Source organism: Pan paniscus, chromosome 11 (genome assembly GCF_029289425.2).
Source record: "Pan paniscus chromosome 11, NHGRI_mPanPan1-v2.0_pri, whole genome shotgun sequence".
NCBI classification, from domain to species: domain Eukaryota; kingdom Metazoa; phylum Chordata; class Mammalia; order Primates; family Hominidae; genus Pan; species Pan paniscus.
Window position 1 is genome coordinate 53435676 of NC_073260.2, and position 22033 is coordinate 53457708.

General features: G+C 38.9%; 1 non-coding gene and 1 pseudogene across 1 annotated transcript; both read right to left on the reverse strand.

The window, feature by feature from the left end:
- Window positions 1-6968: 6968 nt before the first annotated feature.
- Window positions 6969-21669, reverse strand: LOC129393072 (putative ankyrin repeat domain-containing protein 30B-like; annotated as a pseudogene).
- LOC117978575 (U6 spliceosomal RNA) lies at window positions 11202-11308 on the reverse strand. Its single transcript, XR_004669271.2, has one exon. It is a non-coding gene; the product is annotated as a U6 spliceosomal RNA (small nuclear RNA).
- Window positions 21670-22033: the final 364 nt, after the last annotated feature.

Sequence of the window (22033 nt, forward strand, 5' to 3'; positions counted from 1 at the left end):
CTGCAAGGTGTTGAACTTTGGGATATAGCAGAGAGAGAGATTGACATGACTTGTTACACCAGGCTGTGGAACCCTGGAAAAGAGCTACCATACAGCCCATGCCTCATCGACTGAAGGACCATCCTAGTGGAAAGGGGACAATCTGGGCCTCTGGTCTGCTGTGTGCACAAGCATAACAATTGCTTTTGTTTAAAGTGCGAATGGAGTATTTGATCCATTCCAACCAGGCATTCGCATCTTGATATCCTGTCTCAGTTGCCAAAGTTTGTTTTAGGTCTTTAACTTCTACAATAGCTACCTTGGTCTTCTCATTAGATGGAGGAGGAACAACAGTTTCATTGTGAGAGTTTTTGGAAGAAGACTTAGGGGAAGCTGTAAGCAGTAGGGGAGAAATGAAGCATATTTCAAAGAACCAATAGGGTCTGTTTCTGAAAACTCAGCTCCCATATCATAAAACCAGCTTAAAGAAGGGAATTGGCTTAGAGAAGGGGAAGAACTTTGAAGGTTTGAAATAATAACCTGTATTGAGTTGCACTAGTTTACCTGAAAGTTAGGGGGAGCTATATCTTTAGTAAAATGAAGGTATGGTTTTAGAAATTACAACTACTGGTTGGGGCAGCCATCCTTGCTGTCACTTGCACGTAGTTGGACCAACTACGTCATAAAAGCTCTGTGTCAAGGGGGCAAAACTCCCAGTTGACACTGGGGTCTTCATTGAAACTTTCCCAGACTAAATGATCCAAATTCACTAATGTCCAGTCTGAGGACAGCCAGGAAGTACAGAGGTACTTTTCTGAATTGGAGAGCTGTCTTTGACCTGACAAGGCTCCACAAGGTATAACAAGGCAAGCATCAAATGTAATAGTTTGAGGCAAAATGGGTTCCATTTTCTGAGTCAATGTTTTCTATTAGCCTAAACCTGGGCACTATATTTTCAATTAAGGCCTTAACTACATTATTGGCCATCACATTTGAAAAGGGAATAGCTTTGACCCAGTGAGTAAGGTGATCTACTGTCACTAGTAAATATTTTAGACGACCTATTGGAGGCATCTCTGTGTAATCAATCTGGATACTTTAAGTCTGGACTCCTTCTCCCAAGGGGTAATCTTTTTATAGTTTGTTAATTATTTTCTTACATACTAAGCAACTGTCTGTAACCTGTTTGGCCAGAGTATAAATTCCTATACACCCAAAAACTTTCAGAACTGTGTCACACATGGCTTGGGACCCCCAGTGGGTCCCTTGATGCAGTTGGGACAAGTTTTCCCTCATAAGGGGTTTGGACAACATTTCCCTCTGGTCTGGCAATATCCATTTTTCTTTTGAATTCTCCTTAGCACCTATTTTTATTAGTTTCTCTTTTCAGTGGAAGAGAAAATGGAGATTATGTTAGGAGGAAGAAGGTAAAGAGTTCAGTGAAAAATAGATGTTTTAAAAGAAATGGCAGCCTGTTTGCCTATGTAATCTGCTAGGTTATTTCCTAGACTGTCAAAAGAAAGACTTTTCTGGTGTCTGGGTCATGGACAGTCACTATTTCTTCTGGCAACTGAAGGTTATTCAATACTTGGGTGAATAGCTCCTTATGAACAAGATCTTGACGTTTACTATTAATGAGACCTCGTTCAGTCCAAATTTTTCCGAATGTACGAGCCACTCCAAAGGCGTACTTAGAATTGGTATAGATGGCTCCTTCCTGGTTCTGCAAGTACTTTAAGGCTTGGCTGAGTGCAAACAGCTCACAAGTTTGGGCAGTCCAATTCTTAGATAATTTTCCTGCCTCAATTTCTTCAAGAGTTTCTCCATCAATTACTGAATACCCATTGCATCTTTTTGCCTCAATCACCTGGGAAGAACCATCTATAAATAAGTGTCATCCCATCCTGAAGGGAGTTTCTCCTAGGTCTGGCCAGACTTTTGTATGGTAATCAGTTAAATCTAAACATGTGTGCTATCTCTTTAGATTTGGATCCCCTATTAGAAAAACTGCCGGGTTAAGGGAATTATCAGTGGTTAATGTTAAATCATCTTTTTCTAACAGAATAGTCTCATACTTTAAGATTCTTGAGTCAGTAAGCCACCTCCCTGCTTTCTGGTTTAAGATAGTTCTAACTTGATGGGGCTTTCTTACTGTCAATTTTCCTCCAAAGGTTAACTTCCTGCTTTCTTTGACCATTAGTGCTGTAGCCACAATGGATTGTATGTATTGAGGCCACTCACAAGTAACTGGATCTAAGACTTTTGACAGGAAGGCCACCATGGGCTGCTGATGGCCTCCGTGTTCTTAAGTGAGCACTCCTAAAGCTACCCCATTATCCACATTGACAAAAAGGTGGAATGGCTTTTCTAGGGAAGGTAAGGCTAAGAGAGGGGCTGTTATAAGCCTTTTTTTCAGCTCTTCAACCTGATCGACTTCCTCAGAAGTCCACAGGAAATGGTCAGTCTTCCCCTGGGAAAGTTTTGGATATAGAATTTTACTGTTTAGTGCATGTGAGTTAATCCATAAGCAGCAGTATCCAACTAACCCTAAAAATTTCCTGAGTTCTTAAGTTTGAGGCAAGGGTAGGGACACGATTCCCTCAACTCGTTCAGGCCCTATTCTTCACTTCTCTGCACTTATCAAGTGGTCTAAATATTTAATTTCAGGTTCTACATACTGAAGCTTTCCCTTTGAGACTCATAACCCCTCGAACTGCAGATGGTTGAGAATATGTGTAGAGAAGCCAGCTACCTTCTCTATATCTTCACCAGCATATTGGAGCAGGCATATTTGTTTGGGATGATAACTTTTTCTAATACTTGTTCTAAAATTTGACTGAAAAGGTTAGGGGAGTTTGTGAACCCTTGGGGTAAGACTATCCATCGATATTGTTGTTTCTACCCTGAATGGGGATCCTCCCACTCAAAAGCAAATATATCTGGCCTATCTTCTGCCAGGAGACATGCCCAAAAAGCATCCTTCAAATCTATTACAGTAAACCATTGATTATTATATGGAATCTTGCTGAGAATGGTGTAAGGATCGAGGACAATGGGGTGGGTAGTTTGGACTATTTGGTTAATAGCCCTAAGGTCCTGTACCAGCTGGTATGACCCATGTGATTTCTTGACTGGCAATATTGAGGTGTTATAAGGGGACATAGAGGGCTCAAGAAGCCCATCTTTAATAAGACCTTCAATTATAGGTTTCAACCCTATCCTGCCCTCTAGGGGAATGGGGTATTGTTTCCTCCTTACTACTTCCCTGGGGATTTTTAGCTTGATGTGCTTGGAGGGACTCAGAGTTTCCCTCGGTTTCCTTCTTTGGATCAGACATTAGGATTAATATATTTTTCATCTGCAGTGGTGAGTAGCTTTAATGAAGTGAGGAATCCTCTTGGGCTGAGCTGCAGGCCTATGCCTAACTTCAACATTAAATCTCTCCCTAGTAAATTAGTCCCTGCTTTAGGGATTAACAAAAACTGAATATGAGCTGATTGAGCCTGGTATCTGACTGCTGTGTTTTCTAAAATTTTTGCTTTAAATCCTTCTCCCTTTACCCCACAAACCAAAGGTTCCTCTGAAGAGTAGGCAATATTAGATGGGGGGAAAACAAACAGAGGATCGAGCCACTCCTGAATTGACTAAAAGGTTATAAACTCATGCTTAGGTCCCACTTCTAGACTTATCAAGGGCTCCTGGTGGGACTCAAGATAAAAGAGACAGAACCCCTGACCCCATTATTCTTCCACAAAAGCCATGAGTGGAAGGGCTTCTTTTTCCTTTTCTAATTTGGGACATTCTCTCTTGAAGTGGCCTGTTCTTCCACATTTGTAGTGCCTACCTTGCCCTTCTCCACTCTCAGTTCTGGGATTCTTTGATTTTACTCCCCCATACTATTTAGATGGCCTGGTAGAAGAGAGCCTTGATCCTCCCAATGGAGGCTTGGGTCCTTTAAAGGAGGGTTAGGAACTTTTATAGTTTCTGGCCCACTGGAAGCTCTGTTTAGGGGTACATGGATTTGGAGCGATCTGTTGGAAGGTGAATAACATAAGTTTTGTCTTTTGTTTTTGCTTTTCTTCGTCTCTCTTTACAGATACTTTTTGAGTCTCTCTGAGAAGTTCACTTGAGGTCAGTTTTCCCAATCTTCTAATTTTTGTAACTTTTTTGAAATATCTGGACAATGTTGGCCAGGCACAGTGGCTCATGCCTGTAATCCCAGGACTTTGAGAGGCCGAGGTGGGTGGATCACGAGGTCAGGAGATTGAGACCATCCTGGTTAACATGGAGAAACCCCGTCTCTACTAAAAATACAAAAAAATTGCTGGGCGTGGTGGTGGGCGTCTGTAGTTCCAGCTACTCGGGAGGCTAAGGCAGGAGAATGGAGCAAACCCGGGAGATAGAGCTTGCAGTGAATCAAGATCGCACCATTGCACTCCAGCCTGGGTGACAGAGAGAGACTCCATCTCAAAAAAATAAAAGGAAATATCTGGACAACTTTTAGTGACAAAATGGAGCTTTAACATTCCCTGTCCCAGGGGATTTTCCAAATTTAGGCCTGCATATTGTCTCATTTGCTCCTTTAGTCTGTCTAGGAATTTCATAGTCCACTCATCTCTCTCCTGTTGTATATCAAATGCTTTAGAGAGATTTTGAGTTTGGGGTACTGATTCCCTAGTTTCTTTCATTATCATTTCCCTTATGTCTTGCATGTTTTCTTGGTGAGCTGTGTTTTTATTATCCCACTGGGGATCTTGGGCAGGGAATTTTTGGTCCTTGGTAGGAACGTTTTGACAAGGAGGGTGTTCATATTCCCAAATTGCCATAGCAGCCCTACAGATCAGATCATTCTTCTTTCCTCCTCCGAAAAGAGGATGCCTAAGATGGACATAAACTCGACCCAAGTGTATAAATGAGGTCCCAAGAATTGATCAACCTGATTTGCCACCTCATAAGGGTCATCTAACAATGGCTTAATTTCCTTTTTCAAACTTCAGGCTTCTGAACTGGTCAAGAGAGCATTCACAAATACAATGGCTCCTCCTCCTTGTGGCATGTCTTTTAAGGGGAAGAGAGTTGGGGCTGACTCCTTATGTGTGGAGAGAAAAGGGAAGTTCTGAATGTCCTTTTTACATTGCTGTACCTCATGCTGGAGTCCCTTTAGGGAGAGGTATTTAGGTTGACAGGGGACAGGCTCATGGGATGATAACTCCCAAGAATTAGATGTAAGGAGGAGGAACAGCTTGAGCAGGAGAAGGATCTGGGGTGGGATCTGGGGTGGCAACAGCTGCCCGAGGGGAAGGGTCAGAGGCACTGAGCAGGGCAAAATGGTATAGGGAATCCCATGTGCTGGCTTTAGGTGTGGGAGTCAGCTCATCTGACTTTTCAATTTGAGATGCTGGATCGGGTTCTTCCCTAGTTGTCTTTAAGGGAATAAAGACAGGTCCCTGTCTCCAACAAAGAGCATAATCTAGTTCTTGAGAAACCAGATTTTTATCATTAACATATTGAATTAGAAGTTGACACATTACATCCTCATTCAACCCAAACTTTGGCCAGAAGATTGAGGGTTTGAAAATGGGACCTTGGGTCCAAATGAAACAGCAATATTTTATCCTCTAATGCTTTTTCTTATGTTTAGTCCTCTCATTATGCTTCCAATATTTTAACATGAGACCCAGGGGACTATCAGGGGGCATGTCTTTGTTTCTATCCTCTTCTTTTTTGCGCCCTGTCTTACTTGGGGCTTTTCCCATGTTAGGTCCTGGTTAGGCTCAATCCCACATGCTAGAGATTTCTTCCCTATCCTTTAACGCCACCTGCTGGAGGCTCCTTGCACGCTTCTTTCGCTTCATCCACTCTGGTTGCTTCCCTCCCAGGAATTTTAGGTCCCTCTTAGCATTGGCATCATGGTATAAACCCCACAGCAGGATCTGCCCTGAGCCCTATGAGGATACACTGAATTCCTCTTCAAAGGTTTTTTATTCAAATAAAAAACCGCAGATAGGACCCACTCACTCCTCACAGCAATAATGCTTAGTATCATCCACACAAACAGCACCACAAGCAGTAGTGCTTGTGATCATTCACACACACTTTCAACCTCCAGAATATCCTGACCACCAAGGAAATACTTTGTCACCCCTGCGACATTTCTTACCTCGGTCTGTGCACAGTTACCTGGTCGCCACGGTATGTGAAGATCCTTTCCCCAAAGATGCTGGCCTGTTTCTTTCCACGTTGCTGAGAGCCCAGGTTTATTAATCGCACCAGCTGAGTCTTGATTCCTTACCTTTATGGCCACTGCAACGAGGCAGCGGGGTGCGCCTCCTCACAGGAGAGGACTGGACCCTCCCCCAGAGGAGAATGGGAATGCTGGGTGGGCCCCCAAATTTGTGGAAAATAAATTTTCAGTGAAACAAAGAACAGTCAGCACTCCAGCAACAAGTTTTTACAGCAAGGCAAATTTACTTCTATGAAAGAGTGATCTTGCAGATGGAGCAATGGCAAGATCATACTGAACAAGGGAGGGGAAAGTGTTCTTATTCCTAATACAGCTAGTCCCTACTGTTGTGTCTTTTCCCTATTGGATAGGGTTGGACTGCACACTCTTAGCTAATTCAGATGGGCTATTTCAAAGAGAGCAGGAGTATGAGCTGGAGTGCCAGGGTGAGTACTTTCAGCGGGAAAGACAGTTACAGAGCAGGTGTCTAAGGATGACTGAGGACAGAGCAGGTGACTAAGAATGACTAAAGACAAAACAGGTGTTAGAAGCTAGAAGGGGGTTGTTTAATGAAACTAGGGGCAAGGAGGCATAACGTACGAGGAAGTTAAACTTTAAAACGGAGAACAAAGAACAGAGAAGCTGAACATACTGACATGTTTGCTCTTTGATGAGGAACTCAGAACTCATTGTACTTAATCTTCCCCCTCTTGAATTTTAAAGGATTTTTACAGGCTAAAATCTTTGAAGAGGAATTCGCTGTATCCTATTCGTCAGGTGTTCTTTCCACCAAGCTTTCAGCCATGTCAGGTGTTCTTTACGCCCAGGGTGCAGCCTCGTCAGGTGTTCCTTCAGATGTTCCTTCTGCCAAACACAAAGTCTGGTTAAATTTTCCTTCTGCTAAATATTATCCTTCTGACTCTTTACTTGGAAAACTTCTACTCATTCAGCTTGCTTTCCTTAAACACTACCAAACTTTTGTTTTCTCCTTTTTTTTTTTTTTTTTTTTTTGAGACAAGAGCCTCGCACTGTCGCCCAGGCTAGAGGGCAGTGGCATGATCTCAGCAGATCACTGCAACCTCCGCCTCCTGTTCATGAAATTCTCCTACCTCAGCCTCCCATGTAGCTGGGATTACATATGCATGCCACCCAGGCCCAGCTAATTTTTTGTATTTAGTAGAGATGGGATTTCACCATGTTAGTCAGGGTGGTCCCAAACTCCTGAGCTCAAGCAATCCTCCTGCCTTGGCCTTCCAAAGTGCTAGGATTACAGGAGTGAGCCACCGCTCCTGGACACTACCAAACTTTTTAAAGCTTAAATTCTTCACGTTGGATATAAAATGTCTGACACAGACTGAATATGATAATGACATAATAAGTGATAATTATAAGCTCCCAAAGGGGTTCTGGCACAGAGTAAGCACTAAATAAAGTAGTAAATAATAAAAAAGATGATAATAACAAGAAAAATGCTTAGTACCTTAATAAAGTAGTAAATAATAAAAAATGACAATGATAATAACAAGAAAGATGCTTAGTACCTTAAAGATACCTGACAGTTATTTGTTAAGTGGACAAGTGGATAAACAAATAAAAAACATTGTTAGGAAATTCTGTTGGAAAAATTCAGAAATTCAATAGAGACAGCTCTATTGTATTATGAGCACCTTAAAGACCCAGACTATGTGTATTCCATCTTGGTCTCCTGCAACTTGCAAAATCTAACTTATAGAAGTCCTTTGATACATATGTAATAAATTAAAGATGTGCTCATACAGTTCATATTGTACAATGTATTGTTTCACATTTATGTATCACAGTAGCACTTTTGTTATTGTGAAAATTTTTTCCACTTTTATTATAATTTGTTGAGCCTAGAGTTGAGCTAGTTGAATATTTATAATGATACTATTTTGGCTAGTAGGAACAGAGTAACTTGTTGTACCAAAATTACTATTAACACACTAATTATCCAGCAGATAGAACAACACATCTTGTTCTAATGAAGTAAATATATCTTATTTGGTTTCAACTTAGAGGGAACGAAGTTGATAATAGTGAGACCTTGTTGGTACAAGACTATGTAACATAACCTGTGCTTCTCAACAAAGAATTGCTTTTCTGACTTCTGCACTCAGTAGGTATCTTTGAAAAATAATCTCCTATTGGTACTGATGCACCCTCGCTAAGTTATGTTAATTCTTATTGACATTCATTTATGGTGCAAGAAAAGTATTATTGAGCTCCAAATTCTAAAGATAGTTACTTTTTTAGTGACACAAGTCACTATGCCACACAGTTGATCTTTGAATAAGGGTTTTCACTCTAGAAGCCCACTAATAGACAGATTTTTCTTTTCCTTTGCCACTGCAAAATACCAAGACAAATCTCTCCTCTGCCTCCTCCTTATCAGCCTACTCAATGTGAAGGCAATGAGAATGAAGTCCTTTATGTATAATAATTCACTTCCATCTAATAAATAGTGAATATATTTCTTCCTCTTTATAACAGCTTCTTTTCTCCAGCTCACTTTATTCTAAGAATACAATATATAGTACATGTAAAATAGAAACTATGGGTTAATTGACTGCTTATGCTTTCACCTTTTTTCAGGCTCCAGGTCAACAGTAGAAAATTAGTAGAGTTTTGGAGGAGTCAAAAGAAACAGATTTTCATATAAAGCAGATTTTCAGCTGCATGAGGGGATCAGCACCCTAACTCTCATCTTGCTCAAGACTCAACTGTAATTAATTCTAATTCTCTAAATGCAAATCATTTATTGTAAAAATTAAAGCACAGAAGTTCGAGACCAGCCTGGGCAACATAAGGAGACCATGTCTCTACAATAAAGAAACAAACAAATAATTTATTTTTTATTTAACAAATAATCATTTTATATGTTTGTTTATGTTTAATAAACAAACAAATACTTGTTTATTTAACAGTTTGTTTAACTGTGTTCCTTTATAGGTTATAATATTCAAATGTTGCAGTTTTCTGTTATTAATTCCTACTTTTCATTATTAGATGTTCTATTATTTATGGCTTGTAATCCAAGGCATCTAAGCTAGTTTATAATTTGTAATAAAGTTTATTTATAAATATATTAATTCATTAAATTGGATAAGCTGATAAACCCCTATTACTGAGCTCATCAATCACACCAAGGATTATACATTTTATAACAAGCATAAATTGTTATGACAGTTGAGGAAACATACAATATATAAACTTAAAATTGTTTTACTCATTTATACAAAAGTTTTATATAGGATATTAGGGACCACAATTAAACAAATATTTTTTCAGATAATATTTTTTAGATTATAAACCACCTAAAACTAAATTCTTTTTTTTTTTTTTTTTTTTTTTTTTTTTTTTTTTTTTTTTTTTTTTTACTAGCAAGATTTATTGCAAAGAGCAAAAGAACAAAGCTTCCACAGTGTGGAAGGGGACCCGAGCGGGTTGCCCAACTAAATTCTTAATTCTGAATTATAAACTAAAAAATTAAATCAAAGCTATGTATATATAAAAACACTTACATATAGGTATATATGTAAACACATGCTACTTACACATTGCTTTTTTAATAGTTCTTTTGTGATCAACACTCCTATAATCTCATGGTAGCACCACCAAGTGTAGTTTACTATCAGAGGTCTTACCTGGATTGCTATTTTGAGAATTTTTAGATATCTTTTGTTTATATTCCAAAAGTTGTTGATCAATGCTATGTATAAAAATGAAATAAATAAAATTACTATTTTAACATTGATATAAAAAACATTTACCAAATTTATTAAGTTCTTAGAGTATTTCAGACAATATTAGAGCTAACATCAGAACATTACTTTTTCCATAGACTTTAAGTTTGTAAGCTCTATGAACTTATTAAGCTTCTAATTAAAGAAGAAGAAAGATAAAACACTCATGAAGTGAGGGCAGTGTTACTCAGTAAATTAACTAGAGGTAGCTTGACATATGGAAAATGTCCTTAACTCAGAATAAATCCTAGCGTGGCTACCAGCAGGTATTTTTTCTTGAACAAGTTGCTTCCTTAGACTCAATGTCTTCTAACAATGAGGATTTTAGGGCCTTATTTCACTATGCTATTATAAAGATTTAACAAGATAACATTTTTAAAATTCTTAAAATAAAAAGTAAAGCAAAAAAATAATTTGTTCTTGAACCTTATTGCTGAAACTATTTTAAAATTCCCAATAAAACCCAATATATTGGCCTGGTGCAGTGGCTCATGCTTGTGATGCAAGCAATTTGGGATGCTGAGACAGGAGGATTGCTTGAGTCCAGAAGTTCAAGACCAGTGTGGACAACATAGGGAGACCATGTCTTTACATAAATTAAATTACAAAAAAAAAAAAAAAACACAAATGTGTTTCTTCATAGGTTATAATATTCAAATATTGCAATTTTCTGTTATTAATTCCTACTTTTGGATATTAGATGTTCTATTCTTTGTGGCTTGTAATTCAGAGCATCTAAGCTATTTTATATTTTGTAATGAAATGTATTTATAAATATATTAAATCATTAAATCAGATAACCTAATTATACTCTATTACTGAGCTCATCAGCCACACCAAGGGCAGAAAATAATAGATGTCAGCATCTGGCTTGGACTACTGCTACTCTTTATCTACCTCCTTAAACTCTGAACCAACAAATCTTTGTTAGAATGATGCTTAGTCACTATGTTCATTTCCAGCTGCTGTGGAAGACAAAACGCTACCTTTATTTTTTGTAAGTTCCACAAAGAAGATGCAAGTTGGTATTTTCTCATTTCTGAGATCCCTACTAACAAAATATTGCACACAAGATCCTATGTGTTACCACATCTCATTTCATAGATCACCTTACATAAATATTTTTTTGTATGAAAATCACAATTGCAATACTGGGTGTCACCCATTTTGCTTTGACTCACACCATTTCCTTGGAGCTAGTTAGAAAGGAGTAAAATGTCCTTTTGGGGACTGCAAGAAATATGCAACACTTTACAGATTTCTATGTCATCCTTGTGCAGGGACCATGCTGATCTTCTCAACGTTGTTTCAATTTTACTATATGTACCACTGAAGCCAGCACAAATCCTTACTTTTATACATGAAGACTGATCAGTGAATGATGAGGCTTAGCTCTGTTAAATCTAACCAACTTACTTGAGATTTAGTGAAGTCTATTGAATGGCTTCATGGTGATGCAGCATTTGAAAATATTTTAAAAACTCGAGGTAGAGATGTAAGTAGCATGGGAGATTTTTACTTTTAGGAAAAAAGAATCACTTGAAGGGACAACCACAAGTTGGAACCCACTACAACTTGGGAAAGATGACATGGGATTTTACAGAATAAGATGAGACCTTCCACTACCTACAAAATGGTGCTACACAGGATATAAAGGGCCAGGGATATAGATCTGGTAACAAAGACAAAATGGATCTCTAATTTCTTCCTGTAACATTATTTCAACCTGAGTTACAGTTTCAAACTACCACAACTAATATTGGCTAGAGAAAATAGAAAAAAGCCACTCAAAGGATAACTTACCATGAAGGTCTAGGCCATATCCAGGCTAAGATGTGGGTTTCACGTCAGGTTTTGAGTGTGAGAAGAAGGGTCAATTTGCTCACAATGTGTGTGGCTAAAGCTAAAAGTTCTAGCTGCCAGAGTGGGGTGCTGGTACTTTGGAAACAATGGCTGAGAATATGTACGTGAACTTTAAAAACATGTAATAACTTCGAAGTCTACACCATGAAGACTGAGAGATCTGCGTTAGTAAGGGCATCCTGGTCACAAAGGTCAATCATTACCAGACTGCAGAAGCAGTTTCAATGGCAATGATGCAGCAACAGAATCAATGGAAACAACAAAATAAAGAGAATGGCCATTTCCCACCCTCCCCCCTCAATCCTTCTGACTTGTACAAAAGGAATGTCTTCCTTGGACTTAGGTTCAGATTCTTTTAAAAGATTCAAGAATGAAGGTATGGAAGACAGTCCCCAGGGGACACTGTCAGGTTTTCTGCTTAAAGTGGACATTTTGAGACACAAATAACTAATTAGAAAAACCAAAATTGTGACATTATGTTTATCCCATGCATAGGGGTTATACTTCAAATCAAGTAGACAACATTAGCATCCCTAAAGCCCTAAAATAAAGAATCCTGGAGCCATTACTCCTTCTAACTAGTATAGCTTTTTGCCTGGTTTCTGGCTGATGAAGTGAACTAACTCACTGTCATTCAAAAACTACCTGTAAAAAACTATAAAATCTCACCTAGTCTTTAAATGTAAACACTTACAGATTAAATCCACAAGCAACAGCATAACGTTGCAATCATTCCACACGTATCTTCAGCACAGATGTCAACATTTTGCTGAAGAACCATGCCAACTATCTCTGATGATCCACGGCATATGGCAAGCATGAGGGCTGTGCTAAAATAACAAAGAGATAACTTCATTATTAGGAACAGAACCAATTTAATATGTGCCTGTCAGTGTAGAATTAACCATTTACATGTATTAACAAATGTTAAGTATCTTGAGTGCTCAAGTGTTTATCCTTGTAAATCACGACCAAGGCTAAAAGGAAGGGGTGAAAAGACTCATGTCTCACTGGGATATGGCATAGTAGAATTGGCTAACATAAAGTCCACTGAGGGGCAAGAAAATATGTTCTGTTCACTAACCTAAAATAGGCAAAGTTTTAAGTGAAGAATTATCTATTTCCTCCTTAGTCTGATATAATATTTTGTACTTCAAAATTAGCTAGAAGTCAGACAAGTGAGAGCAATCTGAAGACTTAAAACAATATTAGGAATTATATTGTCATGAGTAGCTGGGACTACAGGCATGTGCCACCATGCTTGGCTAATTTTTATATTTTTCATAGAGATGGGGTTTTACCATGTTGGCTAGGCTAGTCTCAAACTCCTGGCCTCAGGTGATCTACCCACTTGGTCTCCCAAAGTGCTGGGATAACAGATGACAGCTACCATACCCAGCAAATATTGCATTTTTAAAAGTGTATGAAAAACAGAAGTTAGAAAAATACTATAAAGGTGTTAATAATTCAATACTGAATTATAAAGTAAACTAAAAATTCATACTTCTTAAAACTAATACAGAACCACTTTAGCTAATAGAAGAGAATGCAACAAAAAACATCAGATTACAAATAAGAATCAGTCAATATAATAAAAGAAGAAAATCCTACTATATACTGTTCTTTATGTTGACCAGTCCAAATAATTGCTTTTCTTCCTAACTGATAATTTGTGTTGGTATTTTTCTGTATAATCTAATAATTTTAAGTAAATGTTATTAATTTAATATTTCTGACTTGAGTGTTTTTACTCTAGCACACTACTCAAGTGTCTTTTAATAAAAAAATCTACTATACCATTTAAACTTATCAACTGCATTTGCATTTGCATTTTTTGTCAGTAAAAATTCCACAATTTGCTCACTTCTTTTCCTTATGCTAGTAAAAGTGGTGTGTGGCCAGCCTGTAAAACAGCAAAAACAATTTATAATTCATGAAATTACATATTTCTCAGCTGAATTGAATACCTTATATAATATCCTATGAACTTAAACAATGGAAAGTAAATCAATAGCAATCCCTTCTTTCTCACTTTTCTGTGCTTTCCCATGTACTGCACCTTCTCTTGTAAACATTCAGCCTCTGCATCACTACATCAACTCTGGTTATCATTATACTGTAATGATTTTATTGTTTCCCATGTAAACCAAGAGCTTCTTGAGGGCAGGGTCTGTATCTTTTACCTCTATATCCTTAAACCCTAAGACATAGTGGTAAATATTTTATTTTTTACTAAGTTAGTAATCTAAATTATTACCTCTAGAACAGTGTTTCTTCAACTATATTCCAAAGAATAATTACCTTACCAGAAGCACTGTACCCCAACAGATTCCACCATTATCTATGTTCAAGAAATGTTATAAAACTGTGAATTAAATGTTCTTTATTCAAGAAATGAATTGAACTTTACCTAATCCCTATTGACAGTATATTTTTGTGGCAAACATTAACATTTGACAAATAGAATTTCAGGGATGCAGTTCTGAAAGCTTCCCCCCAAAAAGGGAGGTTTCCTCTGGGTGATACAAACTCACTTGATTCTCTTCTGTCAATGATCCCAAGATTCCAAATGCCAATGTCAGGCACTTCTGCTCTAAATGGGTCAATAAGGAAGTGGCTCTAAATTAAAAGAGGTTGGCTTCAAATAAACTTTGATTGCTCATTATTAAATGGTCCATGGGGTTTATCCTATTACCAGACAATAGGATTTTATCTCAGCTATTAGAAATTCAGTATAAAAGCCCAGGTGAGGTGGTTCATGCCTGTAATCCCAGCACATTGAGAGGCCAAGGCAGACAGATCACAAGGTCAGGAGATCGAGACCATCCTGGTCAACATGGTGAAACCCCATCTCTGCTAAAAATACAAAAAATTTAGCTGGGCATGGTGGCACATGCCTGCATCCCAGCTACTTAGGAGGCTGAGGCAGGAGAATCGCTTGAACCAGGGAGGCAAAGATTGCAGTGAGCCGAGATCACACCACCGCACTCTGGCCTGGTGACAGAGCAAGGCTCCGTCTCAAAAAAAAAAGAAATAAAGGAAAGAAATTCAGTATAAAATTTTATTCTCTATTATAATGATACTCCTAGGATCCTAATGCATATCTACTTCTTCAAATGCAATAATCCATTTTTATTCTGGTTTCTACTGTAATTGATACTATTTTTTGGCAAAATATCAGAAGCATGAATAAAATGGCTTATTAATGAAAGTTCTAACTCATGTATATGGCTTAGCAAAATAGAAGCCACTAAATCACTTGAATTTTAAGGGACAATTCTGCGGAGAAAGATATAATATTTCCTGCAATATGCATAACCTATTCAAATATAACCATGATTAATCTAAAAAGGCTTAAAGGCCTTCTAATAGAAGATGATTATTTATGGTTTATATGAAGAAAAATAATCATTTAAAAAATATTCTAAATTCTAGAAGACTACCCCATTATTAATGAATTAATGTAAAATATAAACTATATATTATAAACACCTATAAACTGTCTTTGATAACTTGAAATCTTTACCAAAATATACTATGAGAGAGAAATTGATAACTGAAATATTTACAGAGGCAAAAGAGGTAAGTTGAATAAGTGATGTAACTAGGTGGGCACAGTAGCAAACTGGAAACATATGCTTTATGTAAAGCTAGAATGTCTTCATAGCATACCAAACAGTCATATGGGCTCAAGAGACACCAGATTCAATCCTTTAAGAAGAAATCCAGATTTCTGCATGTCTCTGAAATTTTACATGTTGACTCAATTTATGCAGGCAAATTTTAATTTCCTGTAGTTTTACACTAACTGGAAAGAAACAAAAACTTGGGTGCTAAAGAATATTTGAAAATGTTTTACCTTTAACAAATTCAAATATTTATCATAATGCACAGAAAAGCCATACTAATAGTTCTTGTAAAAATATTAATGTTTAAAGCAAAATCCTAGACAATTAAGTTTTGTCAAACTATTTTCATAGAAAAACAGGAATGTTTGAGCTTCCAAATATAAAACAATTTACATATGTTAATGTTAAAACAAATGGATTTCAAATATTTTGAAAATAGCATTGGTTAACGTCTACCTTGTTCATCACTTCGATGTCTGCACCTTAGGACAGCAATTTTGCCACCACTGACAAATTCTCACTATAAACAGCATAATGGACAGCTGTGTTGCCATACACATCTACAATATTTGGATCAGCATCAGAATCTATGAGAATATTTGCACAAGACTCCCTCTGGCATTGCAGAGCCTGTTAGTATTAAAGCAAGAAGTAAATTATAAATTATAGGAAATATAAATAAATATTCCACAGGTTTCACAAACTAGTTATATTTCAATGAGATAAATTCATCTTTATTCTATGTATTTAAACCAAATCCATCTCCTGCTGAAAGAACTGGCTACCATTTACCTTCATCAGAGGTGTCCTGTTTTCACCATCAAGGACGTCAAGCTGGCATTTTCTATCTACCAGTAGTGTTACTACTTCTGCGTGGCCATTGGCACAGGCCCAGTGTAGAGCAGTCCTACGAGAGTGAGAAGACTTTTTAGGAAATTTTAGTCCACTGTCTCAAAACATATAATGATTTATGTAATTGTCAACATTAAATACCATGCTCTTTCTCTGCCTTCAAAACAAATATTTAATATTCTCCTGAAGAAAGTACAACATTCATTCACTCTTATTACTCACTACATTAATGAAAGAGTGGCCTATTTGAATAGAAAGAGTTTGGCCTTTGATTCAGTTCAACATGGGCTTGAATATTACTTTAAAGTCTTTCACCTTCTAGCTATCACTTAACATTTCTGTGCCTCAATTTTCTCATGAATGAAGTGAAGATGAATACAGCAGTTATCTCACAGGACATCACTGTGATGCCTCATGAGAATGTGTGCAACGTTTTTCAAAGAATTCCTAGCACATGTAACTGCTCAGTAATTGTTAGATATTGTAATTATTTCTACTACTTAACAAAGAAAACATTTTAAGTAAAATGGTACAATTATGCCTACTTTGTGGTATGTTTTAAAGGTTAGAGATAAACCTGTAGTTTAATAATTCTAAGATACTCTATTTCTCATATTTTAACATCTCTGACATTGAAATGCCACTTATAAGTCATTATTTGTTACAAGTATATTCTGCAGAAATTTAAACAATCTTTTATTGTTACATAAATAAGGAGGCATCACACAATTCACGGTGCCTTCCATGAAGTGGCATATGGTGTATACAACAGGATGATGGCAGTCCTAGTCATAGGATTAACACTTAAAGAAATTTTAGCTTTTAAGAGTGCTACACAAAAGGAGAGTTGAAATAAAAACAAACTGTTAAAACAAAGTACTTCTTTAATATTTTTAAAACTTCAAGCCAAAGAAAACTTGGGATTAAAGTAGGTATGGATCATTTTATTTCATATTTAGATTTATAGAATGCATGTAAATTCATATTTAAATTTATAGAATGCATGTAAATTAGGTATTTCCAATGATTAATATTACTATTTAAAGCTGTTATAAATTTCCAAAATCGTGGTTGGTAGTTATCTTTTACTAGTTTCTTACTTCAGAAGTGTTTTTGTTTTAAAGATGAGAGGAAAAGCTTCAATTGAGATTCAGTCCTAGTACTCCAACTTTAAATCTCTCACTTTGCTAAGGCTGAGCAGGTAAATGTAAAATTTTTAAGGATGAAAGGATCTTGAGAGTTAATGTATCTTCTACATAATAGGCATTCAGCTTACATGTGATAAATTGATTAAAAGGATAAATACAGTTGAGAAGTTCAATACCTTAAAAAAACTGCTATAAATAAAGCACTTATATTTTCTATTTTATTTTCTTAATAATAAAACTACACTAATTAATCCATAATTATTGACATATATGTAATAAATCTATATATAATAAAAATATGTGTCTAATAAGATGTATATGTAAATCAACAAGCACAGGTAAAAAGATTGTCTTTTGAAGATGCTAAAAGTTCACAGAATATACTAATCCACACAGAAAAAATTAAAATATGGAAAGTGAGAAATTGTTTTCATTGGTGCAAAATTATATTCCTGCTCTTCCCAAAAATTATTTCATTAATAATAAACTTTTTCTAATAGCATTGTACATGCTCAATTTGGAAATCAAGGAAAATAAAAAGGAAAAACATTTTATATTAAAACAAATGCCCTCAAATAACAAATTTTATCATGTTTCATACACAATTTCAGATAACACAAGACTGTAGTCTGTGTGTATGTATAATCAAACTGAACTTTACCCTCACTTGACACACCAAAATACATTTTCAAATGTCACCTACTTCTCTACATATTTCTACCTTCAGTGGTCACATATTATCCCATGCTGTAAATTCACTGAAATGTATTTATAAAAGTCATTATATGGATTCTTCTTAATAATATGGTTCTTACCACCAAATTGTCTATTTGAAAAGTTATCTGCAACTTAAACTTTAAACAGCAGTGTAAATATCACTGCTCTTTTTCCTCATAAACTTTGTAGATAGAAAGCAGTGTTTGATTCCTCTTTTAACTTAAATGCCTTCTGTAACCAGGAACACTAAATATTGTTTTCTGTGTGCATAGGTCACTTATAGATCTTAAGAAAATACTTTTCCAATTTTAAATTAGAAGAAAAGTACTATTTTTAGACCTGCAATTTAGATCTCTAATTTAAATTGCTCAATTTTAAATTAGAGGGTTTTTTGTTGATTTAAGTGAATTATCTATAAAAGGACGATTTTTAAATCGAATATGTATACACACACGCACATACATGTGTAGTAAATATTTTACAAGTATGCGGCCTTTTATTTTTTCTCATTACAGTTTAATTTAATTTTGTTTTGCTTAATTATCCTTCAGACTGCTTGCTTCTGAGCTTCTTAGAAAGGTGTTGTCAACATAAAAATGTACCTGTGTAAATAGGCATTTATGTTTTCTTCTGGTGCTTTTATCATTTTGTATACTAAAAAAATTAATCTATATTCCGTCAGAAATTTACTTTGTGGCATAAAAATCTAGTTTTCTCCAAAAAGCAGGCATTTCCCTTATGAAACTATTCTTTCCCTACTAGTATAAAGTGTGAGCATTATCAAGTTCTAAATTCTTAGATATTCGGGTGTTTCTGGATTTTCTACTCTGTTGTATTCATTTACCTGTCTTTTCAGCCGTTATCAAAGAATTTGTGATTTATGTATTTATTTTTGAGACACAGTCTCACTCTGTCGCCCAGGCTGGAGTGCAGTGATGGGATCTCAGCTCTCTGCAACCTCCACCTCCCAGTTTCAAGCGATTCTCGCTCCTCAGCCTCCCGAGTAGATGGGCTTACAGGCTACCGACATCGTGCCTGGCTAATTTTTGTATTTTTGTAGAGTCGGGGTTTCACCATATTGGCCAGGCTAGTCTTGAACTCCTGACCTCAGGTGATCCACCTGCCTCGGCCGCCCGAAGTGCTGGGACCACAGGCATGAGCCAGCACGCCTGGACTTTTTTTTTTTCCTTTTTCAAATTTTATTTATTTATTTATTTATTTATTTATTTATTTATTATTTTGAGACGGAATCTCGCTCTGTCACCCAGGCTGGAGTGCAGTGGTGCGATCTCGGCTCACTCCAAGCTCCACCTCCCAGGTTCACACCATTCTCCTGCCTCAGCCTCCCGAGTAGCTGGGACTACAGGTGCCCGCCACCATGCCCGGCCAATTTTTTGTATTTTTAGTAGAGACCGTGTTAGCCAGGATGGTCTTGATCTCCTGACCTCGTGATCCACCCACCTCGGCCTCCCAAAGTGCTGGGATTACAGGCATGATCCACCGTGCCTGGCCGTGGCCCATTTTGTGCAAATTAATAGCACATTTTGAAATCTAGAAGAGCAAGACTTTTCTACTCCGTTACAAAAATTTTTAAATGTCATCACAATAGTAAAAGACAGAGTGTGTAATTTTAAAAATGTTAAAATGTTGATGATTTTATTTGGTTTATGTAAAACTGATAAAGAACTTACATCTTGAGAAAAATGAGTCTTCTTAAATTCGAAAACATAAACCATCTTCCCACCTCAAAGTTACCTTCTAAGGTCCCTCAGCAAAGATTATATTTACATAGACATTCATTGATATTGAAATGGATACTGGACTTTATCCAAAAAATTTTTAGCCAAGAAGTTAATATATTATGGGAATTATTTCATTATGCACCATTTCATAATGTATCTAACATCTTTTAAAACCTGTACATTAAAAGTAAAACCCTGTATGTACTTAATTTTGTAAGTTAAATCACTTTAAAATTCTCTACACAGTGCTCTGTGAGAGGAAGTGGGAGTGAAGGAGAAAGCAGCTAACTAAAGTTTGAGGTTGATTTTAAGGTGGCCTGTGCCCTCCGCCCTGCAGGGCCCCCCCATGCAAGGCCTGGGTGGCCTGCCCGGGAAGAAGATCAAGACCTCGGGGCCCAGGACAGCTGCCCCGCTGCCCGCCACTCCTCCACCTGCTCCCCTTGTCCCCAGGACCCCCAGCCCCCACTCTGAAGGGGCGATCCTCCCACAGCCGCCTCCTCCTCCTGCAGCCCCGGCTCAGGCACGGTCTGGTACCTCTTCTTCGCATCTCTTATGTTCAGGTCCATTGTCGTCGTCTTCATCATCCTCTCCAGCTTCCAGGCTTGGCCCCGGGAGGCAGCTTTGTGGATCTTCCTGAGATCCCCATGGTGAATCACGTAAGAGCCATTGTTGGTGTAGACCAGCTGACTGAAGGGGCTCGGGCGCTCCGGGCCCGTCTGGCCCTTGACAGCGGCGGCAGAGAGCCTCTCCATGGCTGCAGCCACCTGCTAGAGAGAGCCCGCACCTCCCGCTGCTCGCCCTTCCCCAGTCCCCGCCTCTCGCCCTCGCCCTTCTTCAGTCCCCGCACCCGCCCTGACACCAGTAGAAATCTCAGTCGGGCCAAGCTTTTGGACACTCCAGCCTCTCCTGGGAGAAAATCGCTGCGCAAAACCATTAGGCAGCTGAGCAGAACCGTTAGGCAACAGAGCATGCGCAACTCAGCAGACCGGGGAGACAGGCGAGGCGGGAAACCGGCCGGGCTGCGCTTCGCCCAGCACCGCGTGCAGGTGGCACCTGCCACTGAGGTGCTGTCGGGCTGGCGGGGCTCCCTGGAGCGGAACGTGGGGGGCTCCCTGCCACACGGCCTGCTTGACAGAGCCGCCCCTGGCCCCTCCTCAACCTGAGATCCAGGAGCTGGGCCCTGGTGCTGGGCATCGTGCAGCCTCTGGGGTGGCGCTGAGCGTCGGTTCCCACCCTCCTGCAGCCAGGGACCCAACCACTGACTTAGGCGCCCTGGAGGCTTCTGGCCCAAGTATCCACGCTGTTGGTGGCGCTGGCAGGGTCGGGGTTGCAGCCTCTGCTGCCACCTGCCACGTTCAGGTGGCAGCTGCAGCTGAGCCCATGGTAGAGGCTACAGAGCTGGGCCCAGACCACTGAGCATCGCCGAGTACATCGCCCTTCCACCCGGGGCTCTGCTCTTCCTCAGCTTGCGCTAGCAGTGCAGGCTCGCCACCACTGGGCCCTGTACACCTGCGGCCATGAGGCTTTGCGGCAGGTTCCCACCCTCCTGCAACTGAGGTCCCACTGCCTGACTTAGGTGCAGTGGCGTTGTCCGACCCTGGGGTTCGCCTGCTGGTGGGGCGGACATGTTCTGGGGTTGCCACTGCTGCTGCCACCTTCAAATGCCAGCTGCAGCTGAGCCCATGGTAGAGGCTGCAGGGCTGGGCCCGATGGCCTGAGGGTCACTGAGTGGCACACGCCCTCCCACTCTAGGCCCTGCCTTTCCTTGGTTCGCGCCCTGAGCGCTGGTTTGCAGGCTCTGGGGACTGTGCAGTCGCCAGGATGGAGCTGAGTGGCAGGTTCAGCGCTGCCTGGGCCCAGAGGGGAAGAGGGGAGTTTGGGGTTGCTTGGCCGTATTTGCCTATGTGCCAAGTGCAGGTAGTGGCTACAGTTCTGACAGGCACGGATGGCGGGTCCCGTTTAGAGGGCTTCAAGGTTGCTGAGAGCGCCAGCTGCCAGGCCTCAGGATCCCTTCCTCGTTGAGCAGCATCTGGAGTATGGCGGTGGCGCTGGGTAATCTGCAGCCATCCTGGATGGGACTGAGCTGCAGTTCTCTCCCTTGGACTGAGAGGGAAAC